This window comes from Chiloscyllium punctatum, chromosome 28, assembly GCF_047496795.1.
Source record: "Chiloscyllium punctatum isolate Juve2018m chromosome 28, sChiPun1.3, whole genome shotgun sequence".
NCBI classification, from domain to species: domain Eukaryota; kingdom Metazoa; phylum Chordata; class Chondrichthyes; order Orectolobiformes; family Hemiscylliidae; genus Chiloscyllium; species Chiloscyllium punctatum.
The window spans coordinates 16,646,877-16,672,794 of NC_092766.1; positions in this window are offsets into that span (position 1 = coordinate 16,646,877).

Below are 25,918 nucleotides of genomic sequence, written 5' to 3' on the forward strand. Positions count from 1 at the left end.
CCCCAGTCTCCCTGTCCCCCAGTCCTCCCTGTCCCCCAGTCCCCCATCTCCCTGTCCCCCAGTCCCCCATCTCCCTGTCCCCCAGTCCCTCTGTCCCCCAGTCCCTCTGTCCCCCCTGTCCCCCCTGGTCTCCCAGTCCCCCTGTCTCCCAGTCCCCCCCTGTCTCCCAGTCCCTCTGTCCCCCTGTCTCCCAAGTCCCTCTGTCTCGCAGTCCCTCTGTCCCCCTGTCTCCCAGGTCCCCCCTGTCTCCCAGTCCCCCTGTCTCCCAGTCCCCCTGTCTCCCAGTCCCCCTGTCCCCCAGGGTCCCCCTGTCCCCCCAGTCCCTCTGTCCCCCAGTCTCCCTGTCTCCCTGTCTCCCCAGTCCCTCTGTCCCCCCCAGTCCCTCTGTCCCCCAGTCCCTCTGTCCCCCAGTCCCTCTGTCCCCCCAGTCCCTCTGTCCCCCCAGTCCCTCTGTCCCCCAGTCCCTCTGTCCCCCAGGTCTCCCTGTCCCCCAGTCTCCCTGTCCCCCAGGTCTCCCTGTCCCCCAGTCTCCCAGTCTCCCAGTCTCCCAGTCCCCCCTGTCCCCCTGTCCCCCCTGTCTCCCTGTCTCCCAGTCTCCCAGTCCCCCAGTCCCCCCAGTCCCCCAGTCCCCCTGTCCCCCAGTCCCCCCGTGTCCCCCCTGTCCCCCTGTCCCCCAGTCCCCCCAGTCTCCCTGTCCCCCAGTCTCCCTGTCCCCCAGTCTCCCTGTCCCCCAGTCTCCCTGTCCCCCAGTCTCCCTGTCCCCCCAGTCTCCCTGTCCCCCAGTCTCCCTGTCCCCCAGTCCCCCTGTCCCCCTGTCCCCCAGTCTCCCTGGCCCCCAGTCTCCCTGGCCCCCAGTCTCCCTGGCCCCCAGTCTCCCTGTCTCCCAGTCTCCCTGTCTCCCAGTCCCCCTGTCCCCCAGTCTCCCTGGCCCCCCAGTCTCCCTGTCTCCCAGTCTCCCTGTCTCCTAGTCTCCCTGTCCCCCCAGTCTCCCTGTCCCCCAGTCTCCCTGTCCCCCAGTCTCCCTGTCCCCCAGTCTCCCTGTCCCCCAGTCTCCCTGTCCCCCAGTCTCCCTGTCCCCCAGTCTCCCTGTCTCCCAGTCTCCCAGTCTCCCAGTCTCCCAGTCTCCCAGTCTCCCAGTCCCCCTGTCCCCCAGTCCCCCTGTCCCCCAGTCTCCCTGTCCCCAGTCTCCCTGTCCCCCAGTCTCCCTGTCCCCCAGTCCCCCAGTCCCCCAGTCCCCCTGTCCCCCAGTCTCCCTGTCCCCCAGTCTCCCTGTCCCCCAGTCTCCCTGTCCCCCTGTCTCCCTGTCTCCCAGTCTCCCTGTCCCCCAGTCTCCCTGTCCCCCAGTCTCCCTGTCCCCCAGTCTCCCTGTCCCCCCAGTCCCCCCTGTCCCCCCAGTCTCCCTGTCCCCCAGTCTCCCTGTCCCCCAGTCTCCCTGTCCCCCAGTCTCCCTGTCCCCCAGTCTCCCTGTCCCCCAGGTCCCCCAGTCCCCCAGTCCCCCAGTCCCCCAGTCCCCCAGTCTCCCTGACCCCTGTCCCCCTGTCCCCCTGTCCCCCTGTCCCCCTGTCCCCCTGTCCCCCAGTCTCCCTGTCCCCCAGTCTCCCTGTCCCCCTGTCCCCCAGTCTCCCTGTCCCCCAGTCCCCCTGTCCCCCTGTCCCCCTGTCCCCCTGTCCCCCTGTCCCCCTGTCCCCCAGTCCCCCTGTCCCCCAGTCTCCCAGTCCCCCAGTCCCTCTGTCCCCCAGTCCCTCTGTCCACCAGTCCCTCTGTCCCCTAGTCCCTCTGTCCCCCAGTCCCCCAGTCTCCCTGTCCCCCAGTATCCCTGTCCCCCAGTCCCCCAGTCCCCCCAGTCCCCCAGTCCCCCAGTCCCCCAGTCTCCCTGTCTCCCTGTCTCCCTGTCCCCCAGTCCCCCTGTCCCCCTGTCCCCCAGTCCCCCAGTCCCCCAGTCCCCCAGTCTCCCTGTCCCCCAGTCCCCCCAGTTTCCCTGTCTCCCTGTCTCCCTGTCTCCCTGTCTCCCTGTCCCCCTTTCCCCCAGTTTCCCAGTCCCCCAGTCCCCCAGTCCCCCAGTCTCCCAGTTTCACTGTCCCCCTGTCCCCCTGTCCCCCAGTCCCCCTGTCCCCCCTGTCCCCCAGTTTCCCAGTTTCCCAGTCTCCCAGTTTCCCAGTCTCCCTGTGTCCATGTCTCCTTGATGACCCCATCATAGAAATCCTCTCTCTCTCTCTCCTGATCCCACCAGTTCCCTTCCACCTCTTGGTTCTCCCTCCGCACTCCTGCCTCGACGTTCCCGATTCCGGAACGCTATCCTCGCCCCTAGGGACCTCTGGGACCGGTCGTCCCTCCTGGAACGAAGCCCTGTGGCTCACCGAGTGAAGGATAGATCCCAAAAGGAAGTCTAGTTGGGTTATCCCCGGAATGGACATGGAGTGCTGGGCGGTGGTGGGAAGGCCAGAAGGGGAACGGATTGGAAAACCCCCCAACACAAGCGGGACGGGGCAGAGCGGTCTCATTTCATCCCATAACCCTCTGGGACAGAGTGGGGTGGTAGCGGTTTGGGAATTGGGGAGTTAATGAAGTGGAGGGTGGGGAGGTGGAGAGGGGCGAGGGGGGTGATAGGAGAGAGAGAGAGAGAGAGAGAGAGAGCGCGTTCCGAAGGGCCAGTACAGCACAGAATGGGCAGAGTGGCTGTTGGCTCTGGGTCCGATGGTGTGGCGGAGAGCAGGAGGGCAAGGGAGCGTGGGCTAAAGGGAAATGGAAAACGTGATGGATCGGCCTGTTGGAACGCTGCACACAGACCTGTGAGTGACCTCACTCTCTTCCTGGTTTTTTCCCAAACATTTCCCGGCCTCTCCGGAACAGGAAAGAGGAGGGAGTGTTCAGCAATGCAGGGGCACGGGGGGGGTGGGGGGTGGGGGTGGGAAGGTCAGGGGGAGGGCGAACATGGCAATGACGGTCGATACTGGAGGGAGGGAGGGAGGGAGGGGGACAGATTGAGGGGGTGTGTGTGTGTGTGTGGGGTGGGGGGGAGAGAGAGAGTGGGATAGACAGAGGGAGGGACAGAGAGAAAGAGGGAGAGAGGGAGGGACAGAGAGAGAGAGAGGGGGGGAGGGAGAGGGATAGATTGAGGGGTGTGTGTGTGTGAGAGAGAGAGAGAGAGATAGAGGGAGAGACAGACATCATGGAGAGGGAGGAGAGAGAGAGTGGGATAGACAGAGGGAGGGACAGAGAGAGAGAGAGGGACAGAGAGAGAGAGCGAGAGGGGGAGGGAGAGGGATAGATTGAAGGTGTGTGTGTGAGAGAGAGAGAGAGATAGAGGGAGAGACAGACATCATGGAGAGGGGGAGAGAGAGAGTGGGATAGACAGAGGGAAGGAGAGAGAGAGAGAGAGAGAGGGACAGACAGAGGGAGGGACAGAGAGAGAGAGAGGGAGGGAGAGGAGAGAGAGCGAGAGAGGGAGGGAGATCGACCCCACTCAGAGGGTACCTCCCGACACCACTCACAAAACACAATCAGTGTAGAGGAAGCTTTACTCTGTATCTAACCCCATGCTGTCCCTGTCCCTGGGATGGAGGGGACAGTGTAGAGGGAGCTTTACTCTGTATCTAACCCCGTGCTGTCCCTGTCCCTGGGATGGAGGGGACAGTGTAGAAGGAGCTTTACTCTGTATCTAACCCCGTGCTGTCCCTGTCCCTGGGATGGAGGGGACAGTGTAGAGGAGCTTTACTCTGTATCTAACCCTGTGCTGTCCCTGTCCCTGGGATGGGGGGGACAGTGTAGAGGGAGCTTTACTCTGTATCTAACCCCATGCTGTCCCTGTCCCTGGGATGGGGGGACAGTGTAGAGGGAGCTTTACTCTATATCTAACCCGGTGCTGTCCCTGTCCCTGGGATGGGGGGGACAGTGTAGAGGGAGCTTTACTCTGTATATAACCTCGTGCTGTCCCTGACCCTGGGATGAGGGGGACAGTGTAGAGGGAGCTTTACTCTATATCTAACCCTGTGCTGTCCCTGTCCCTGGGATGGGGGGGGACAGTGTAGAGGGAGCTTTACTCTGTATCTAACCCTGTGCTGTCCCTGTCCCTGGAATGGTGGGGGGGGGGTGAACAGTGTAGAGGGAGCTTTACTCTGTATCTAACCCCGTGCTGTCCCTGTCCTTGGGATGGAGGGGAGCAGTGTAGAGGAAGCTTTACTCTGTCTCTAACCCCATGCTGTCCCTATCCTTGGGATGGGGGGGAACAGTGTAGAGGGAGCTTTACTCTGTATCTAACCCCGTGCTGTCCCTGTCCCTGGGATGGGGGGGGGAACAGTGTAGAGGGAGCTTTACTCTGTATCTAACCCCGTGCTCTCCCTGGGATGGGGGGAACGACAGTGTAGAGGGAGCTTTACTCTGTATCTAACCCCGTGCTGTCTCTGGGGGTGTATGTTGAGGGGTTGAACAGCGTGGGTGAATTTGCCGATATCTCTCGGCGTTAGCCCGAGGTGGGTGCGATCTTTCTCGACGTTGACACTGAGCAGTTTGGTATTTTCTGAATTACCAGGAGATGCCACCCAGGTCCCCGTTGTGCACCATCGAGTTGGAAGGGAACCAGATCCTGTTGGAATTGGAACAGAATGAGTGAGTGTTGGCATTGCCCAATATGTTGGTCCCCTCAATCAGGCTGAGAGCCAGACACTGTCCCTTCGGGATTTCGTTCACCGATCCCTCTCTGCTCCAATCTTGCCCGTTTTGTTATCAACCCTTCCCCAAGTCCACTGGGTGTTCCACTGACCCTCCCACAGCGCCTGCTCCCTCAGCACTGACCCTCCGACAGCGCCCACTCCCTCAGCACTGACCCTCCGACAGCGCCCACTCCCTCAGCACTGACCCTCCGACAGCGCCCACTCCCTCAGCACTGACCCTCCGACAGCACCCACTCCCTCAGCACTGACCCTCCGACAGCGCCCACTCCCTCAGCACTGACCCTCCGACAGCGCCCACTCCCTCAGCACTGACCCTCCGACAGCGCCCACTCCCTCAGCACTGACCCTCCGACAGCGCCCACTCCCTCAGCACTGACCCTCCGACAGCGCCCACTCCCTCAGCGCTGACCCTCCGACAGCGCCCGCTCCCTCAGCGCTGACCCTCCGACAGCACCCGCTCCCTCAGTGCTGACCCTCTGACAGTGCCCACACCCTCAGCACTGACCCTCCGACAGCACCCATTCGTCAGTGACCTCAGCGCTGAGTGAGTGGGCGCTGTGGGAGGGTCAGTGCTGAGGGAGTGGGTGCTGTCGGAGGGTCAGTGCTGAGGGAGTGGGCGCTGTGGGAGGGTCAGTGCTGAGGGGGTGGGCGCTGTGGGAGGGTCAGTGCTGAGGGAGTGGGCACTGTGGGAGGGTCAGTGCTGAGGGAATGGGTGCTGTCGGAGGGTCAGTGCTGAGGGAGTGGGCGCTGTGGGAGGGTCAGTGCTGAGGGGGTGGGCGCTGTTGGAGGGTCAGTGCTGAGGGAGTGGGCACTGTGGGAGGGTCAGTGCTGAGGGAGTGGGTGCTGTCGGAGGGTCAGCGCTGAGGGAGTGGGTGCTCTCTCCATCTCTCTCTCTCACTCTCTCTCTCCATCTCTCTCTCTCTCTCTCCATCTCTCTCTCAGTCTCTCCATCTCTCTCTCAGTCTCTCTCCATCTCTCTCTCTCTCTCTCCATCTCTCTCTCTCACTCACTCTCTCCATCTCTCTCTCTCTCACTCTCTCTCTCTCTCCATCTCTCTCTCACTCTCTCTCTCCCTCCATCTCTCTCTCACTCTCTCTCTCCATCTCTCTCTCTCTCACTCTCTCTCTCCATTTCTCTCTCTCTCACTCTCTCTCTCCATCTCTCTCTCTCTGTCTCTCTCTCTCTCTCTCTCTCACTCTCTCTCTCTCTCTCTCTGTCTCTCTCTCTCTCACTCTCTCTCTCTCTCTCTGTCTCTCTCTTTCTCTCCCTTTCTCCCCATCTCTCTCTCTCCCTCTCTCCCCATCTCTCTCTCTCTCTCTCTCCCCAAATCTCTCTCTCTCGCCAACTCTCTCTGTCTCTCCCTCTTGCGGCCTCTCTCTCTCTCCCTCTCTCTCTCTCTCCCTGTCTCTCGCTCTGTCCTTGTCTCTCACTCTCCCCACATCTCTCTCTCTCTCTCCCCATCTCTCTCTCTCCCTCTCGCAGCCTCTCTCTCTCTCTCTCTCTCTCTCCCTGTCTCTCTCTCTCTCTGCCCATCTCTTCCTCCCTGTCTCTCTCTCTCTCTGTCTCTCTCTCTCTGTTTATCTCTCTATCTCTCTCTCTCCCTGTCTCTCACTCTCTCCTCATCTCCCACTCTCCCCACATCTCTCTCTCTCTCTCTCTCCCTCTCTCCCCATCTCTTCCTCCCTGTCTCTCTCTCTCTCTCTGTCTCTCTCTCTCTCTGTTTATCTCTCTATCTCTCTATCTCTCTCCTCCCCTGTCCCTCCACAGACCCTGCCAGACCTGCTGAGTTTCTCCAGTCATTTCCGGGCTAATCTCAGACCTGAAGGCTCTCTCTTCTCTGTGACTCCCTCCCCCTATCAGTCACGCCCTCCGTGGGGGTGACTCAGTGAACATGAGGCCGAGGGAAACTGGGGAGCGATTGATGATGCAAGCGTCAGCATTGACATAGCACCTCACTTCTCCCCTCTGCTCCCTCTCAGGCACCTCCTCCCTGGGACACACCAGCTGATGTACTACCAACCCAACGGGACACTGGTGATAGAAAAGAACAGCATCCCGGTAAGGGCACAGCACACACAAGGGAGGGGGACTGGGAAGGGAGCATTCGGACAACTAGGTGTATTATACAGAATAGCAGTCCCTGTGTGTATTGTAGAGAATAGCAGTCCCTGTGTGTATTGTAGAGAATAGCAGTCCCTGTGTGTATTGTAGAGAATAGCAGTCCCTGTGTGTATTGTAGAGAATAGCAGTCCCTGTGTGTATTATACAGAATAGCAGTCCCTGTGTGTATTGTAGAGAATAGCAGTCCCTGTGTGTATTGTAGAGAATAGCAGTCCCTGTGTGTATTGTAGAGAATAGCAGTCCCTGTGTGTATTGTAGAGAATAGCAGTCCCTGTGTGTATTGTAGAGAATAGCAGTCCCAGTGTGGATTGTAGAGAATAGCAGTCCCTGTGTGTATTGTAGAGAATAGCAGTCCCTGTGTGTATTGTAGAGAATAGCAGTCCCTGTGTGGATTGTAGAGAATAGCAGTCCCTGTGTGTATTGTAGAGAATACCAGTCCCTGTGTGTATTGTAGAGAACAGCAGTCACTGTGTGTATTATAGAGAATACCAGTCCCTGTGTGTATTGTAGAGAATACCAGTCCCTGTGTGTATTGTACAGAATAGCAGTCCCTGTGTGTATTGTAGAGAATACCAGTCCCTGTGTGTATTGTAGAGAATAGCAGTCCCAGTGTGGATTGTAGAGAATAGCAGTCCCTGTGTGTATTGTAGAGAATAGCAGTCCCTGTGTGGATTGTAGAGAATAGCAGTCCCTGTGTGTATTGTAGAGAATACCAGTCCCTGTGTGTATTGTAGAGAACAGCAGTCACTGTGTGTATTATAGAGAATACCAGTCTCTGTGTGTATTGTAGAGAATACCAGTCCCTGTGTGTATTGTACAGAATAGCAGTCCCTGTGTGTATTGTAGAGAATACCAGTCCCTGTGTGTATTGTAGAGAATAGCAGTCACTGTGTGTATTGTAGAGAATACCAGTCCCTGTGTGTATTGTAGAGAACAGCAGTCACTGTGTGTATTATAGAGAATACCAGTCCCTGTGTGTATTGTAGAGAATAGCAGTCCCTGTGTGTATTGTAGAGAATACCAGTCCCTGTGTGTATTGTAGAGAACAGCAGTCACTGTGTGTATTATAGAGAATAGCAGTCCCTGTGTGTATTGTAGAGAAATAGCAGTCCCTGTGTGTATTGTAGAGAATAGCAGTCCCTGTGCGTATTGTAGAGAATAGCAGTCCCTGTGCGTATTGTAGAGAATACCAGTCCCTGTGTGTATTGTAGAGAATAGCAGTCCCTGTGTGTATTGTAGAGAATAGCAGTCCCTGTGCGTATTGTAGAGAATAGCAGTCCCTGTGCGTATTGTCGGGAATAGCAGTCCCTGTGTGTCTTGTCGGGAATAGCAGTCCCTGTGTGTATTGTAGAGAATAGCAGTCCCTGTGTGTATTGTAGAGAATAGCAGTCCCTGTGCGTATTGTAGAGAATAGCAGTCCCTGTGTGTATTGTCGGGAATAGCAGTCCCTGTGTGTATTATAGAGAATAGCAGTCCCTGTGTGTATTGTAGAGAATACCAGTCCCTGAGTGTATTATAGAGAATACCAGTTCCTGTGTGTATTGTAGAGAATAGCAGTCCCTGTGTGTATTGTAGAGAATAGCAGTCCCTGTGCGTATTGTAGAGAATAGCAGTCCCTGTGCGTATTGTCGGGAATAGCAGTCCCTGTGTGTATTGTCGGGAATAGCAGTCCCTGTGTGTATTATAGAGAATAGCAGTCCCTGTGTGTATTATAGAGAATAGCAGTCCCTGTGTGTATTGTAGAGAATAGCAGTCCCTGTGTGTATTGTAGAGAATAGCAGTCCCTGTGTGTATTGTAGAGAATAGCAGTCCCTGTGTGTATTGTAGAGAATAGCAGTCCCTGTGCGTATTGTAGAGAATAGCAGTCCCTGTGCGTATTGTCGGGAATAGCAGTCCCTGTGTGTATTGTCGGGAATAGCAGTCCCTGTGTGTATTATAGAGAATAGCAGTCCCTGTGTGTATTGTAGAGAATACCAGTCCCTGAGTGTATTATAGAGAATACCAGTTCCTGTGTGTATTGTAGAGAATAGCAGTCCCTGTGTGTATTGTAGAGAATAGCAGTCCCTGTGCGTATTGTAGAGAATAGCAGTCCCTGTGCGTATTGTCGGGAATAGCAGTCCCTGTGTGTATTGTCGGGAATAGCAGTCCTTGTGTGTATTATAGAGAATAGCAGTCCCTGTGTGTATTGTAGAGAATACCAGTCCCTGAGTGTATTATAGAGAATACCAGTTCCTGTGTGTATTGTAGAGAATAGCAGTCCCTGTGTGTCTTGTAGAGAATAGCAGCCCCTGTGAATATTATAGAGAATAGCTGTCCCTGTGTGTATTATAGAGAATAGCAGTTCCTGTGTGTGTTACACAGAATAGCCATCCCTGTGTGTATTATTGAGAATAGCAGTTCCTGTGTGTATTGTCGTGAATAACAGTCCCTGTCTGTATTATAGAGAATAGCAGTCCCTGTGTGTGTTACAGAGAATAGCAGTCACTGTGTGTATGATAGAGAACAGCAGCCCCTGTGTGTATTGTACAGAATAGCTGTCCCTGTGTGTATTGTACAGAATAGCTGTCCCTGTGTGTATTATAGAGAATAGCAGTCCCTGTGTGTATTATAGAGAATAGCAGTCCCTGTGTGTATTACAGAGAAGAGCAGTCTTTGTGTGTATTGTGGATAATAGCCGTCGTTTTGTGTATTGTAAAGAATAGCAGTTCCTGTGTATATTGTCGAGAATACCAGTCCCTGCGTGTATTGTCGTGAATAACAGTCCCTGTGTAGATTGTAGAGAATAGCAGTCCCTGTGTGTATTATAGAGAACACCAGTCCCTGTGTGTGTTATACAGAATATCAGTCCCTGTGTGTATTATAGAGAATAGCAGTCCCTGTGTGTATTATAGAGAATACCAGTCCCTGTGTGTATTGTAGAGAATAGCAGTCCCTGTTTGTATTATAGAGAATTGCAGTTCCTGTGTGTATTATAGAGAATACCAGTCCCTGTGTGTATTGTAGAGAATAGCAGTCCCTGTTTGTATTATAGAGAATTGCAGTTCCTGTGTATATTGTAGAGAATAGCAGTCCCTGTGTATATTGCAGATAATAGCAATCCCTGTGTGTATTATAGAGAATAGCAGTCCTTGTGTGTATTGTGGAGAATAGCAGTCCCTTTGTGTATTGTAGAAAATTGCAGTCCTTGTGTATATTGTAGAGAATACCAGGACCTGTGTGTATTGTCGTGAATAGCAGTCCCTGTGTGTATTGTGGAGAATAGCAGTCCCTGTGTGTATTGTAGAGAATAGCAGTTCCTGTGTGTGTTATACAGAATAGCAGTCACTGTGTGTATTATAGAGAATCGCAGTCCCTGTGTGTATTGTAGAGAATAGCAGTCCCTGTGAATATTATAGAAAATAGCAGTCTCTGTGTGTATTATAGAGAATAGCAGTCCCTGTGTGTATTATTGAGAATAGCAGTCCCTGTTTGTATTATAGAGAATACCAGTCCCTGTGTGTATTATAGAGAACAGCAGTCCCTTTCTGTATTATAGACAATAGCAGTTCCTGTGTGTATTATAGAGAATAGCAGTTCCTGTGTATATTATAGAGAATATCAGTCCCTGTGTGTATTGTAGAGAACAGCAGTCCCTGTGAATATTATAGAGTATAGCAGTCCCTGTGTGTATTATAGAGAATAGCAGTTCCTGTGTGTATTGTCGTGAATAACAGTCCCTGTGTGTATTGTAGAGAACAGCAGTCCCTGTGTGTATTATAGAGAATACCAGTCCCGGTGTGTATTGTAGAGAATTGCAGTCAGTGTGTATTTCAGAGAACAGCAGCCCCTGTGTGTATTGTACAGAATAGCTGTCCCTGTGTGTATTATAGAGAATAGCTGTCCCTGTGTGTATTATAGGCAATAGCAGTCCCTGTGTGTATGATAGAGAATAGCAGTCCCTGTGTGTATGATAGAGAATAGCAGTCCTTGTGTGTATTGTGGATAATAGCTGTCCCTTTGTGTATTGTAAAGAATAGCAGTTCCTGTGTATATTGTCGAGAATACCAGTCTCTGTGTGTATTGTCGTGAATAGCAGTCCCTGTGTATATTGTAGAGAATAGCAGTCCCTGTGTATATTGTAGAGAATAGCAGTCCCTGTGTATTATAGAGAATAGCAGTCCCTGTGTGTATTATAGAGAATATCAGTCCCTGTGTGTATTGCAGAGAATACCTGTCCCTGTGTGTGTTATACAGAATAGCAGTCCCTGTGTGTATTATCGAGAATAGCATTCCCTGTGTGTATTATAGAGAATAGCAGTTCCTGTGTGTATTATAGAGAATATCAGTCCCTGTGTGTATTGTCGAGAATACCTGTCCCTGTGTGTGTTATACAGAATAGCAGTCCCTGTGTGTAGTTTCCTCCGGGTGCTCCGGTTTCCTCCCACACTCCAAAGATGTGCAGGTCAGGTGAATTGGCCAATCTAAATTGCCCGTAGAGTTAGGTAAGGGGTAAATGTAGGGGTATGGGTGGGTTGCGCTTCGGCGGGGCGGTGTGGACTTGTTGGGCCGAAGGGCCTGTTTCCACTCTGTAAGTAATCTAATCTAATAGCAGTCCCTGAGAATATTATAGAGAATAGCAGTCCCTGTGTGTATTATAGAGAATAGCAGTCCCTGTGTGTATTATAGAGAATAGCAGTTCCTGTGTGTGTTATACAGAATAACAGTCCCTGTGTGTATTTTTGAGAATAGCAGTCCCTGTGTGTATTATAGAGAATATCAGTCCCTGTGTGTATTGTAGAGAATAGCAGTCCCTGTTAATATTATAGAGAATAGCAGTCCCTGTGCGTATTATAGAGACTAGCATTCCCTGTGTGTATTATAGAGAATAGCAGTTCCGGTGTGAATTCTCGTGAATAACAGTCCCTGTGTGTATTGTAGAGAAAAGCAGTCCCTGTGTGTATTATAGAGAATACCAGTCCCGGTGTGTATTGTAGAGAATAGCAGTCATTGTGTGTATTACAGAGAACAGCAGTCCCTGTGTGTATTATAGAGAATAGCAGTCCCTGTGTGTTTTATGGAGAATTGCAGTTCCTGTGGAAATTGGAGAGAATAGCAGTCCCTGTGTATATTGTAGAGAATAGCAGTCCCTGTGTGTATTATAGAGAATAGCAATTCCAATGTGTGTTATAGAGAATGGCAGTCCCTATAGAGAATAGCCGTCCCTGTGTGTATTATAGAGAATAGCAGTCCCTGTGTGTATTATAGAGAATAGCAGTCCCTGTGTATTATAGAGAATAGCAGTCCCTGTGTGTATTATAGAGAATAGCAGTCCCTGTGTATATTATAGAGAATAGCAGTCATTGTGTGTATTATAAAGAATAGCAGTCACTGTGTGTGTTGTGGATAATAGCCGTCCCTTTGTGTATTTTCAGGAATTACAGTCCGTATGGGTTCTCTGGGGACTAACGTCCCATGGTTGTGTTATGAAGTCGGGTTTGTCTGTAACGATGGTGGGTTGTGATGATTTGTTTTCTGTTTGATTTCAGCCAAACTGCTATTACCATGGTTCAGTGCATGGTTTCCCCGATTCCCGGATCAGTGTGAGTCTCTGTTCTGGACTGAGGTACCTACACATACCTATCTGTATCTGTGCACAACAATCTTCCCCATCGAGGTGACAAATACAGTGGGGCAGTGGGGAAGGGAGGGGCTGGAGGGGGTGACAGAGATAGGGAGGGGGTGTAGGGGCTGGAGGGGGTGACAGAGATAGGGAGGGGGTGTAGGGGGATGGAGGGGGTGACAGAGATAGGGAGGGGGTGTAGGGGGCTGGAGGAGGTGACAGAGATAGGGAGGGAGTGTAGGGGGCCGGAGGGGGTGACAGAGATAGGGAGGGGGTGTAGGGGCTGGAGGGGGTGACAGAGATAGGGAGGGGGTGTAGGGGCTGGAGGGGGTGACAGAGATAGGGAGGGGGTGTAGGGGGCTGGAGGAGGTGACAGAGATAGGGAGGGGGTGTAGGGGGCTGGAGGGGGTGACAGAGATAGGGAGGGGGTGTAGGGGCTGGAGGGGGTGACAGAGATAGGGAGGGGGTGTAGGGGCTGGAGGGGGTGACAGAGATAGGGAGGGGGTGTAGGGGGCTGGAGGAGGTGACAGAGATAGGGAGGGGGTGTAGGGGGCTGGAGGGGGTGACAGAGATAGGGAGGGGGTGTAGGGGCTGGAGGGGTGACAGAGATAGGGAGGGGGTGTAGGGGCTGGAGGGGGGTGACAGAGATAGGGAGGGGGTGTAGGGGGCTGGAGGGGGTGACAGAGATAGGGAGGGGGTGTAGGGGCTGGAGGGGGTGTAGGGGCTGGAGGGGTGACAGAGATAGGGAGAGGATGTAGGGGGATGGAGGGGGTGACAGAGATAGGGAGGGGGTGTAGGGGCTGGAGGGGTGACAGAGATAGGGAGGGGGTGTAGGGGCTGGAGGGGGTGACAGAGATAGGGAGGGGGTGTAGGGGCTGGAGGGGGTGACAGAGATAGGGAGGGGGTGTAGGGGGATGGAGGGGGTGACAGAGATAGGGAGGGGGTGTAGGGGGATGGAGGGGGTGACAGAGATAGGGAGGGGGTGTAGGGGCTGGAGGGGGTGACAGAGATAGGGAGGGGGTGTAGGGGCTGGAGGGGGTGACAGAGATAGGGAGGGGGTGTAGGGGCTGGAGGGGGTGACAGAGATAGGGAGGGGGTGTAGGGGGCTGGAGGGAGTGACAGAGATAGGGAGGGGGTGTAGGGGGCTGGAGGGGGTGACAGAGATAGGGAGGGGGTGTAGGGGCTGGAGGGGGTGACAGAGATAGGGAGGGGGTGTAGGGGGATGGAGGGGGTGACAGAGATGGGGAGGGGGTGTAGGGGCTGGAGGGGGTGACAGAGATAGGGAGGGGGTGTAGGGGCTGGAGGGGGTGACAGAGATAGGGAGGGGGTGTAGGGGCTGGAGGGGGTGACAGAGATAGGGAGGGGGTGTAGGGGCTGGAGGGGGTGACAGAGATAGGGAGGGGGTGTAGGGGCTGGAGGGGGTGACAGAGATAGGGAGGGGGTGTAGGGGCTGGAGGGGGTGACAGAGATAGGGAGGGGGTGTAGGGGGATGGAGGGGGTGACAGAGATGGGGAGGGGGTGTAGGGGCTGGAGGGGGTGACAGAGAATGGGAGGTGGTGGGGGGTCTGGGGGGAGTGACAGAGATAGGGAGGGGGTGTAGGGGGATGGAGGGGGTGACAGAGATAGGGAGGGGGTGTAGGGGGCTGGAGGGGGTGACAGAGATAGGGAGGGGGTGTAGGGGGGGACAGAGATAGGGAGGGGGTGTAGGGGGTGACAGAGATAGGGAGGGGGTGTAGGGGTCTGGAGGGGGTGACAGAGATAGGGAGGGGTGTAGGGGGTGACAGAGAGAGGGAGGGGGTGTAGGGGGCTGGAGGGGGTGACAGAGTTAGGGAGGGGGTGTAGGGGGCTGGAGGGGGTGACAGAGATAGGGAGGGGGTGTAGGGGGTGACAGAGATAGGGAGGGGGTGTAGGGGTCTGGAGGGGGTGACAGAGATAGGGAGGGGGTGTAGGGGTCTGGAGGGGGTGACAGAGATAGGGAGGGGGTGTAGGGGGCTGGAGGGGGTGACAGAGATAGGGAGGGGGTGTAGGGGGTGACAGAGATAGGGAGGGAGTGTAGGGGGCTGGAGGGGATGACAGAGATAGGGAGGGGGTGTAGGGGGCTGGAGGGGGTGACAGAGATAGGGAGGGGGTGTAGGGGGCTGGAGGGGGTGACAGAGATAGGGAGGGGGTGTAGGGGGTGACAGAGATAGGGAGGGGGTGTAGGGGGTGACAGAGATAGGGAGGGGGTGTAGGGGGCTGGAGGGGATGACAGAGATAGGGAGGGGGTGTAGGGGCTGGAGGGGGTGACAGAGATAGGGAGGGGGTGTAGGGGGTGACAGAGATAGGGAGGGGGTGTAGGGGGTGACAGAGATAGGGAGGGGGTGTAGGGACTGGAGGGGGTGACAGAGATAGGGAGGGGGTGTAGGGGCTGGAGGGGGTGACAGAGATAGGGAGGGGGTGTAGGGGGCTGGAGGGGGTGACAGAGTTAGGGAGGGGGTGTAGGGGCTGGAGGGGGTGACAGAGTTAGGGAGGGGGTGTAGGGGGCTGGAGGGGGTGACAGAGATAGGGAGGGGGTGTAGGGGGTGACAGAGATAGGGAGGGGGTGTAGGGGGTGACAGAGATAGGGAGGGGGTGTAGGGGTCTGGAGGGGGTGACAGAGTTAGGGAGGGGGTGTAGGGGCTGGAGGGGGTGACAGAGATAGGGAGGGGGTGTAGGGGGCTGGAGGGGGTGACAGAGATAGGGAGGGGGTGTAGGGGGTGACAGAGATAGGGAGGGGGTGTAGGGGTCTGGAGGGGGTGACAGAGATAGGGAGGGGGTGTAGGGGGCTGGAGGGGGTGACAGAGATAGGGAGGGGGTGTAGGGGTCTGGAGGGGGTGACAGAGATAGGGAGGGGGTGTAGGGGGCTGGAGGGGGTGACAGAGATAGGGAGGGGGTGTAGGGGCTGGAGGGGGTGACAGAGATAGGGAGGGGGTGTAGGGGGTGACAGAGATAGGGAGGGGGTGTAGGGGGCTGGAGGGGGGGACAGAGATAGGGAGGGGGTGTAGGGGTCTGGAGGGGGTGACAGAGATAGGGAGGGGGTGTAGGGGCTGGAGGGGGTGACACACGCACGCACAAAAACACACACACACACATGCACACATACTCACACACACAAACACGCACATACACACACTCACACACACACAAACACGTGCACACATGCACACAGACACACACACACGTGCACACACACACCACCCTCCGCATACACATGCACACACTCACACACACACACAAACACACATGCACTATCACATATGCACACACCAAACACACACACAAATGCACACATACTCATACACAAACACGCTCTCACACACACACACCCACACACACACTCTCACACACACACAAGCGCACACACGCACTCTCACACACACACACACACACTCGTACACACAAATACGTCCATACAATCAAACACACAAACGCGCGCACACTCACACATACACAAACACGCGCTCACACACACAAACATATGCTCACACACACAGACGCACATACTCAAACTCACACAAACATGCGCACACACAAACACACGCTCACACAGACACAAACACGCGCACACACACGCAAACACACACATTCAAACGCACACTCGCACATACACACTCACAGTCACACACTCATGCGCATGCACACGCACACACACGAACGCACACACGCACTTAAACTCACACACACAAACACACACACACACACAAACACATATACACTCTCACACATGCACACACCAAACACACACACATGCACACATACTCACACACACAAACGTGCGCGCACACACGCACACACACACGCACATACACACATCCCCCTCCACACACATGTGCACACTCACACACACCCCACTCCATACACACTCACACACATACACACTCACACACACAATCACACACTCACATACACCCACGCCCCTCCACACACACACACGTAAACACTCACACTCACACACACACCCCTCCACACACAAACACATGCACACACACACTCACGTACACGCACACACTTACACTCAAACACTCACCCTCCACGCACACACTCACACACAAACATGCGCCCACACACACACTCACACACAAATGCACACACACAAACATGCACACACACAAAAACACACACACACGCGCACACAAACACCCACACAGTCTCACACATGTACACACCAAACACACAAACACACACACATGCCAAATACTCACACACACAAACACGTGCACACACACTCACACACACACAAACACATGCACACCCGCACTCACACGTACATACACACATCCCCCCTCCACACACATGCGCACACTTACACACACCCCGCTCCACACTCACATACACACACACCCCTCCACACACACACACACCCCTCCACACACACACACACACACACACTTGCACACAAACACACGCACATGCACTCACAGACACACTCACACGCACACACACACATTCACACACAGTGGCTCACAGCACCAGAGACCCGGTTTCAATTCCCGCCTCAGGCGACTGACTGTGTGGAGTTTGCACGTTCTCCCCGTGTCTGCGTGGGTTTCCTCCGGGTGCTCCGGTTTCCTCCCACAGTCCAAAAATGTGCAGGTTAGGGTGGATTGGCCATGCTAAATTGTCCCATAGTGCCCCAGGGATGTGCAGGTTAGGGTGGATTGGCCGTGCTAAATTGTCCCATAGTGCCCCAGGGATGTGCAGGTTAGGGTGGATTGACCATGCTAAATTGTCCCATAGTGCCCCAGGGATGTGCAGGTTAGGGTGGATTGGCCATGCTAAATTGTCCCATAGTGCCCTAGGGATGTGCAGGTTAGGGTGGATTGGCCATGCTAAATTGTCCCATAGTGCCCCAGGGATGTGCAGGTTAGGGTGGATTGACCATGCTAAATTGTCCCATAGTGCCCAGGGATGTGCAGGTTAAGGTGGATTGGCCATGCTAAATTGTCCCATAGTGCCCAGGTATGTGCAGGTTAGGGTGAATTGGCCATGCTAAATTGTCCCATAGTGCCCAGGGATGTGCAGGTTAGGGTGGATTGGCCATGCTAAATTGTCCCGTAGTGCCCAGGGATGTGCAGGTTAGGGTGGATTGGCCATGCTAAATTGTCCCATCGTGCCCAGGGATGTGCAGGTTAGGGTGAATTGGCCATGCTAAATTGTCCCATCGTGCCCAGGGATGTGCAGGTTAGGGTGAATTGGCCATGCTAAATTGTCCCATAGTGCCCAGGGATGTGCAGGTTAGGGTGGATTGGCCATGCTAAATTGTCCCATAGTGCCCAGGGATGTGCAGGTTAGGGTGGATTGGCCATGCTAAATTGTCCCATAGTGCCCAGGGTTGTACAGGTTAGGGTGGTTGGCCATGCTAAATTGTCCCATAGTGCCCAGGGATGTGTAGGTTAGGGTGGATTGGCCATGCTAAATTGTCCCATAGTGCCCCAGGGATGTGCAGGTTAGGGTGGATTGACCATGCTAAATTGTCCCATAGTGCCCAGGGATGTGCAGGTTAGGGTGGATTGGCCATGCTAAATTGTCCCATAGTGCCCAGGGATGTGCAGGTTAGGGTGGATTGGCCATGCTAAATTGTCCCATAGTGCCCAGGGATGTGCAGGTTAGGGTGGATTGGCCATGCTAAATTGCCTGTAGTGTTAGGTGAGGGGTAAATGTAGGGGTATGGGTGGGTTGCACTTCGGCGGGTCGGTGTGGACTTGTTGGGCCGAAGGGCCTGTTTCCACACTGTAAGTAATCTAATCTAATCACACACCCCTCCCCACACACACGTAAACACTCACATTCACACTCGCACAAACACTCGCACAAACACACACACTCACACACACGCACACACACGCACTTACACTCACACACACACACACCCTCCACCCACACACTCACACACACATACACAAACATGCGCACACACACACATACTCACACACCCACACTGACACACACACGCACACACTCATACACGCTCTCACACACAAACACACTCACACACACACAAACACGCGCTCACACACACAGAAATAGTTGCACACACACACACTCACAAAAACATACACGCACACACACAAACATGCGCTCACACAGACACAAACTCACACACAAACATGCATGCACACACAAACGCACATGCACACTCTCACACACGCACACATACCCTTCCACACACACACACACGCACACACTCAGTCATACACGCACACACACACGCACACGCACGCACACTCACTTACACTCACACACACAAACATACTCACACACACAACCGCCACACACACGCACACACACACACTCACGCACACACAAACGCACACACACACACACACACACACAGAAACACACATACACTCTCACACACGCACACACAAACGCGCGCACATACACATATCATCCTCCACACACACGCGCACACTTACATACACCCCGCTCTACACACGCGCACACACTCACATACACACACACCCCTCCCCACACACACGTAAACACTCACACTCACACACGCACACACACACACCCCTCCACACACACACACACTCGCACACAGACACATGCACAAACACACACACACACTCACACACACACGTAAACACTCACACTCACACACGCACGCACACACACACACCCCTCCACACACACACACACCCGCACACACAAACTCATGCACACACACACTCACGCACTTACACTCACACACACACCCTCCACACACACACTCATACACACAGACACACACACAAACACGCGCGCGCACACACACACAAACACACACACACACTCTCACACACGCACACATGCACACATACTCACACACACAAACACACGCACACAAACGCAAGCACACACACACACTCTCACACTCACACACACATAAACACGTGCACACACGCACACAGACACACACATGCACACACACACCACCCTCTGCACACACATGCACGCACTCATACTCACATACATACATACACCTCCACACACACTCACGCACACACACACACAAACGCGCACTCACACACACACGCGCACACAAACACACACATGCACACATACTCACACACACAAGCATGCGTGTGCACACACACTCACACACACTAACACAAACACTCTCTCCCACCCACACACAGACAAACATGTGCACGAACACACCCACACACACACTCACACACCCACACTGACACACAGACGCACACACCCACACATGCTCTCGCACACAAACACACTCACACACACGCACACACACAAACACGTCCACACAATCAAACACACAAACATGCTCACATTCTCACTCACGCACACAAACACGTGCACACTCACACACACACACTCACACACACAAGCACATGCTCACACACACAGAAACAGGTGCACACACACAAACACGTGCACACACACAAACTCACACACGCACACTCTCTCACACACAGACAAACACGCGCATACACTCAAACACACACACACACATACACACACCCCTCCACACACACAAACGCACACACTCACAGTCACACACACACATGCGCACACGCACACACACACATGCGAACACTCAGACACACACACATGCACTTACACTCACACACAGAAACACACTCACACACACAAACTCCATATACACACGCACACACATTCACATAAAGACATACACACACACAAACACGTGCGCACACACATTCACACAAACGCACACACAAACACGCACACACACACAAACACACACACACTCTCACACAGGCACACACCAAACATACACACACGCACACACATTCACACACACAAACGCGCGCTCACACACTCACACACAAACACGTGCGCACACATGCACACACGCACATCTCCCTTCACACACACGTACACACTCACATACATCCCCCTCCACACATGCACACACTCTCACACACACACATTCACACACACACACGCACACTCAAACACAGACACACACACAAACATGCACGCGCACACACACTCACACATACACAAACGCGCACACACACTCACACACGCGCACACCAAACACACACACACAAACATGTGCGCGCGCCCACACATACACAAACGCGCACATACACAAATATGCACACACACTCACACACGTGCACACCAAAAACACTCACACACACAAACACGGGCACACATGCATGCACACACAAACACGTGCACACACACACATCCACCTCCACACACGCGCACACTCACACACACCCCGCTCCACACACACGTACACACACACTCACACACAAACTCACACACTCACAAACACACACACCCCTCCACACACAATGGTAAACACTAACAGTCACACACACACACATAAACACACACACATTCCAAACACGCGCACGCACACACATGCACACACACATACAAACACATCCCCCTCCACACACACTCACACACCCCTCCACACACACACGTATGCACTCACACTCACACACGCACTCACACACACACACACACACACAACCCCCTCCACGGACACATGCACACACACCTACTCACACACACACAAACACGCGCACACACATACACAAACTCACACACACGCGCACACATGTACACACACTCACACAAACAAGCGCGCACACACATGCCCTCTCACACACACCCTCCATATACACACACTCACACAAACTCTCACACCAAACACACACGCACACTTACTCACACACACAAACACGTATACAAAAGCGCACACACGCACACACAAACACACGCACACACACACACCACGTGCACACACTCACATACACACACACCCCTCCACACACACACTCACACACACTCTCACACACAGACTCACACACACATGCATGCACACACAAACACGCACACGCACACGCACACATGCACCCACATGAGCACACACATGCAAACACACGCACACACAAACATACATACACATGTGCACACACACTCACATGCGCACACACTCACACACGCGCGCGCCCACACACAAACACACACTCACTCACACTCACAGGCTCACACACACACAATCTCTCTCCACACACACAAACACACTCACATGCATGCATACACAAACACATGTGCACGCTCACACACAAACACACACATGACACACGCACACACAAACATCACACACACACGCGCACACACAAACATGCACACACGCACATAAAACAAACACAAACACACCCTCGCACACACACAAACACACACACAGGCACGCATGCACACACAAACAAACACGCACGCACACGCAAACATACACACCGCACACACGCTCACACATGCACACACGTGCACACACACGCGCGCACAGTCACACGTGTGTACACACACTCTCACACACACTCACTCACACTCTCACACACTCACACAAACACACACGCACGCACACATAAAAACACGCGTGCGCGCCCACGACAAACACACACATGCCGCACACACATGCACATACAAACACACGAAAACGCACACAAACACACACATGCGTGCACACTCATGCACACACAAACACACGCTCACACACATACATACGCGTGCACACTCACACATGCGCGCGCGCACACACACTTACACGTGCACACACAAACACGCGCACACACACATGTGCACACACACACGTGCGCACACACAAACACACACACACTCACGCAGTCTCTCTCCCACACACACACACACACACACACACACACACATACACACACTCCCCCCAGGATGTTGCCAGGACTGGAGGGTTTGAGCTACAGGGAGAGGCTGAACAGACTGGGGCTGTTTTCCCTGGAGCGTCGGAGGCTGAGGAGTGATCTTATAGAGGTTTATAAAACCATGAGGGACATGGATAGGGTAAATAGGGCAAGGTCTTTTCCCTGGGGTGGGGGAGTCCAGAACTAGAGGGGCATAGGTTTAGGGTGAGAGGGGAAAGGGACCTAAGGGGCAACTTTTTCACACAGAGGGTGGTACGTGTATGGAATGAGCTGCCAGAGGAAGTGGTGGAGGCTGGTACAATGACAGCATTTAAAAGGCATCTGGATGGGGGACATGAATTGGAAGGGTTTGGAGGGATATGGGCCAAGTGCTGGCAAATGGGACGGGATTGGGTTGGGATATCTGGGTCAGCATGGACATGTTGGACCGAAGGGTCTGTTTCTGTGCTGTCCAGCTCTATGACTAACACCTGTCCGACAAACACACAGAGGATTGCATTTATATGGCGCCCGCCCTCTGAGGGTACTGACTGATTACTTGCTCACGGCTGGAGATTAGAGTGAGGGGGCGGTGTATTTCCGCAGAATGGGACGGGTTGGGGGGTAGGCAAAGGCTTTGGGAGAAAAATCGGCCCCAAGCTCTCACCCGCCCCACCCCACCCAGGGCCGCCCGTTCCTTGGGATCTTTCTGTGCGCTCCGTTCCGAGGGAGGACGGAGATAAGATGGAGGTCGGCCGTTTGGGCACCAGGTTGGCGTGAGAGTGGGTTGACGGGGTGGGTGGCTAGCACACGTGGAGTGGGGCCGAAGGGCCACCAACTGAGTCCCAATACCTCCGCCGAACGCCAATGGTTGGCCATTTCCTCTTTACCCACGTGTCTCCTTGCTTCACCTTTTACCAACCCCCCACCCCCACCCCCACCCTTTAGGGGTTTGATCACATTGGCTAGGAACCAAAGTTACAGCATCGAGCCCCTCCCGGGGAACGCGAATGGCGTGCACCTCATCCACAGGATGGAGGCCATCCACCTCTACAGGAAGCGCTGCGCTGTCGGTCACCAGGCTCCGGAACATTCCGTCCATCCACAAGACCAGCCAGCTCTTCACAGGGTATGTCCTGGGATTGCAACGGGTGGGGGGATAGGGTTAGGGTCTAGAGAAGGGGTCTTCGATGGAGGGTTAGAGTCTAGAGGGGGGGGTCATTGAGGGAGGGTCTTTGAGGAAAGGTTAGGGTCAAGAGGGAGGGTCTTTGAGGGAGGGTTACGGTTTTGAGGGAGGGTTAGGGTCTAGAGGGAGGGACTTCGATGGAGGGTTAGAGTCTAGAGGAGGGGTCTTTGAGGGAGGGTTAGGGTCAAGAGGAAGGGTCTTTGAGGGAGGGTTGGGTCTAGAGGGAGGGTCTTCGATGGAGGGTTAGGGTCTAGAGGGAGGGTCTTTGAGGGAGGGTTACGATCTAGAGGGAGGGTCTTTGAGGGAGGGTTAGGGTCTAGAGGGAGGGTCTTTGAGGGAGGGTTAGGGTCTAGAGGGAGGGTCTTTGAGGGAGGGTTACGATCTAGAGGGAGGGTCTTTGAGGGAGGGTTAGGGTCTAGAGGGAGGGCCTTTGAGGGAGGGTGAGGGTCTAGAGGGAAGGTCTTTGAGGGAGGGTTACGATCTAGAGGGAGGGTCTTTGAGGGAGGGTTAGGGTCTAGAGGGAGGGTCTTTGAGGGAAGGTTAGGGTCTAGAGGGAGGGTGAGGGTCGGTTAGGGGTTAGAGGGAAGGTCTTTGAGGGAGGGTTAGGATCTAGAGGGAGGGCCTTTGAGGGAGGGTGAGGGTCTAGAGGGAAGGTCTTTGAGGGAGGGTTAGGGTCTAGAGGGAGGGTCTTTGAGGGAGGGTTAGGGTCTAGAGGGAGGGTCTTTGAGGGAGGGTTAGAGTCGAGACGGGAGGGTCTTTGAGGGAGGGTTAGGGTCTAGAGGGAGGGTCTTTGAGGGAGGGTTAGGGTCTAGAGGGAGGGTCTTCGATGGAGGGTTAGGGTCTAGAGGGAGGGTCTTTGAGGGAGGGTTAGGGTAGAGAGTGAGGGTCTTTAAGGGAGGGTAGGGTCTAGAGTGAGGGTCTTTGAGGGAGGGTTAGGGTCTAGAGGGAGGGCCTTTGAGGGAGGGTGAGGGTCTAGAGGTAAGGTCTTTGAGGGAGGGTTAGGGTCTAGAGGGAGGGTCTTTGAGGGAGGGTTAGGGTCTAGAGGGAGGGTCTTTGAGGGAGGGTTAGGGTCTAGACGGGAGGGTCTTTGAGGGAGGGTTAGGGTCTAGAGGGAGGGTCTTTGAGGGAGGGGTTAGGGGCCTAGAGGGAGGGTCTTTGAGGGAAGGTTAGGGTCTAGAGGGAGGGTCTTTGAGGGAGGGTTAGGGTCGAGAGGGAGGGCCTTTGAGGGAGGGTGAGGGTCTAGAGGAAGGGCCTTTGAGGAAGGGTTAGGGTCTAGAGGGAAGGTCTTTGAGGGAGGGTTAGGGTTTAGAGGGAGGGTCTTTGAGGGAGGGTTAGGGTCTAGAGGGAGGGTCTTTGAGGGAGGGTTAGGGTCGAGACGGGAGGGTCTTTGAGGGAGGGTTAGGGTCTAGAGGGAGGGTCTTTGAGGGAGGGTTAGGGTCTAGAGGGAGGGTCTTTGAGGGAGGGTTAGGGTCGAGAGTGAGGGTCTTTAAGGAGGGTAGGGTCTAGAGTGAGGGTCTTTGAGGGAGGGTTAGGGTCTAGAGGGAGGGCCTTTGAGGGAGGGTGAGGGTCTAGAGGTAAGGTCTTTGAGGGAGGGTTAGGGTCTAGAGGGAGAGTCTTTGAGGGAGGGTTAGGGTCTAGACGGGAGGGTCTTTGAGGGAGGGTTAGGGTCTAGAGGGAGGGTCTTTGAGGGAGGGTTAGGGCCTAGAGGGAGGGTCTTTGAGGGAAGGTTAGGGTCTAGAGGGAGGGTCTTTGAGGGAGGGTTAGGGTCGAGAGGGAGGGCCTTTGAGGGAGGTTGAGGGTCTAGAGGAAGGGCCTTTGAGGGAGGGTTAGGGTCTAGAGGAGGGGTCTTTGAGGGAGGGTTAGGGTCTAGAGGGAGGGTCTTTGAGGGAGGGTTAGGGTCTAGAGGGAGGGTCTTTGAGGGAGGGTTAGAGTCTAGAGGAAGGGTGTTTGAGGGAGTGTTGAGGGTTAGGGGTCTAGAGGGAGGGTCTTCAATGGGAGTGTTAGGGGTCTAGAGGGACCCTATCACACCCTCAGGCTGTAATCTCCTCTCTCCTCAGACGAAGAGGGACATACTGACGGAGCAGAAATACATCGAGCTGGTGATGGTCGCGGACAATAAGGAGGTGAGCTGGTCACCTGACCTCCGCCCCCCTCAGCACGGGCAGCGGCGGCCATCTTGGGATCTGTCGCCAACTCGGCTGGGCTGTTGGTTGGTGCGGCTGGGGTGGGGGAGGGGGGAGGGGGGGCTGATCTGTGGCGGTGGGGAGGAGGAGGGGGGTGGCGTAGCTAATAGGGGGTGGGGGGTCAAACCCAAAGGTACGGAGCACTCAGGCCCCTCGCTCCCACTCTGATGCATTGGTAAGGCGCCATTTTGATGCCGCTCTGTGCCCACCCTCCATGAAAGGTGGGGGGGGGGGGGAGGGGGGGGGAGGGGGGGGGGGTTCCCGAGTGACTCGGGCTCCATTTCTGACTCCCAACCCCTCCCCCAACCACTGACCACTCCACGCTCCCCCAACCCCCGAACCCCCACATGAGGTGGCGGTGACCAGGTCTCGCGTAGTGGGAGGCGCTAGAGGAATGCAGGTTCGTGGGGGTGGGGGTAGAGGGGCTGAAGGCCGGTCGGGTGAGAGACAGAATCCGCGGGACTTGGGTTCAAGCTGAGGTAACCATCTTCGAT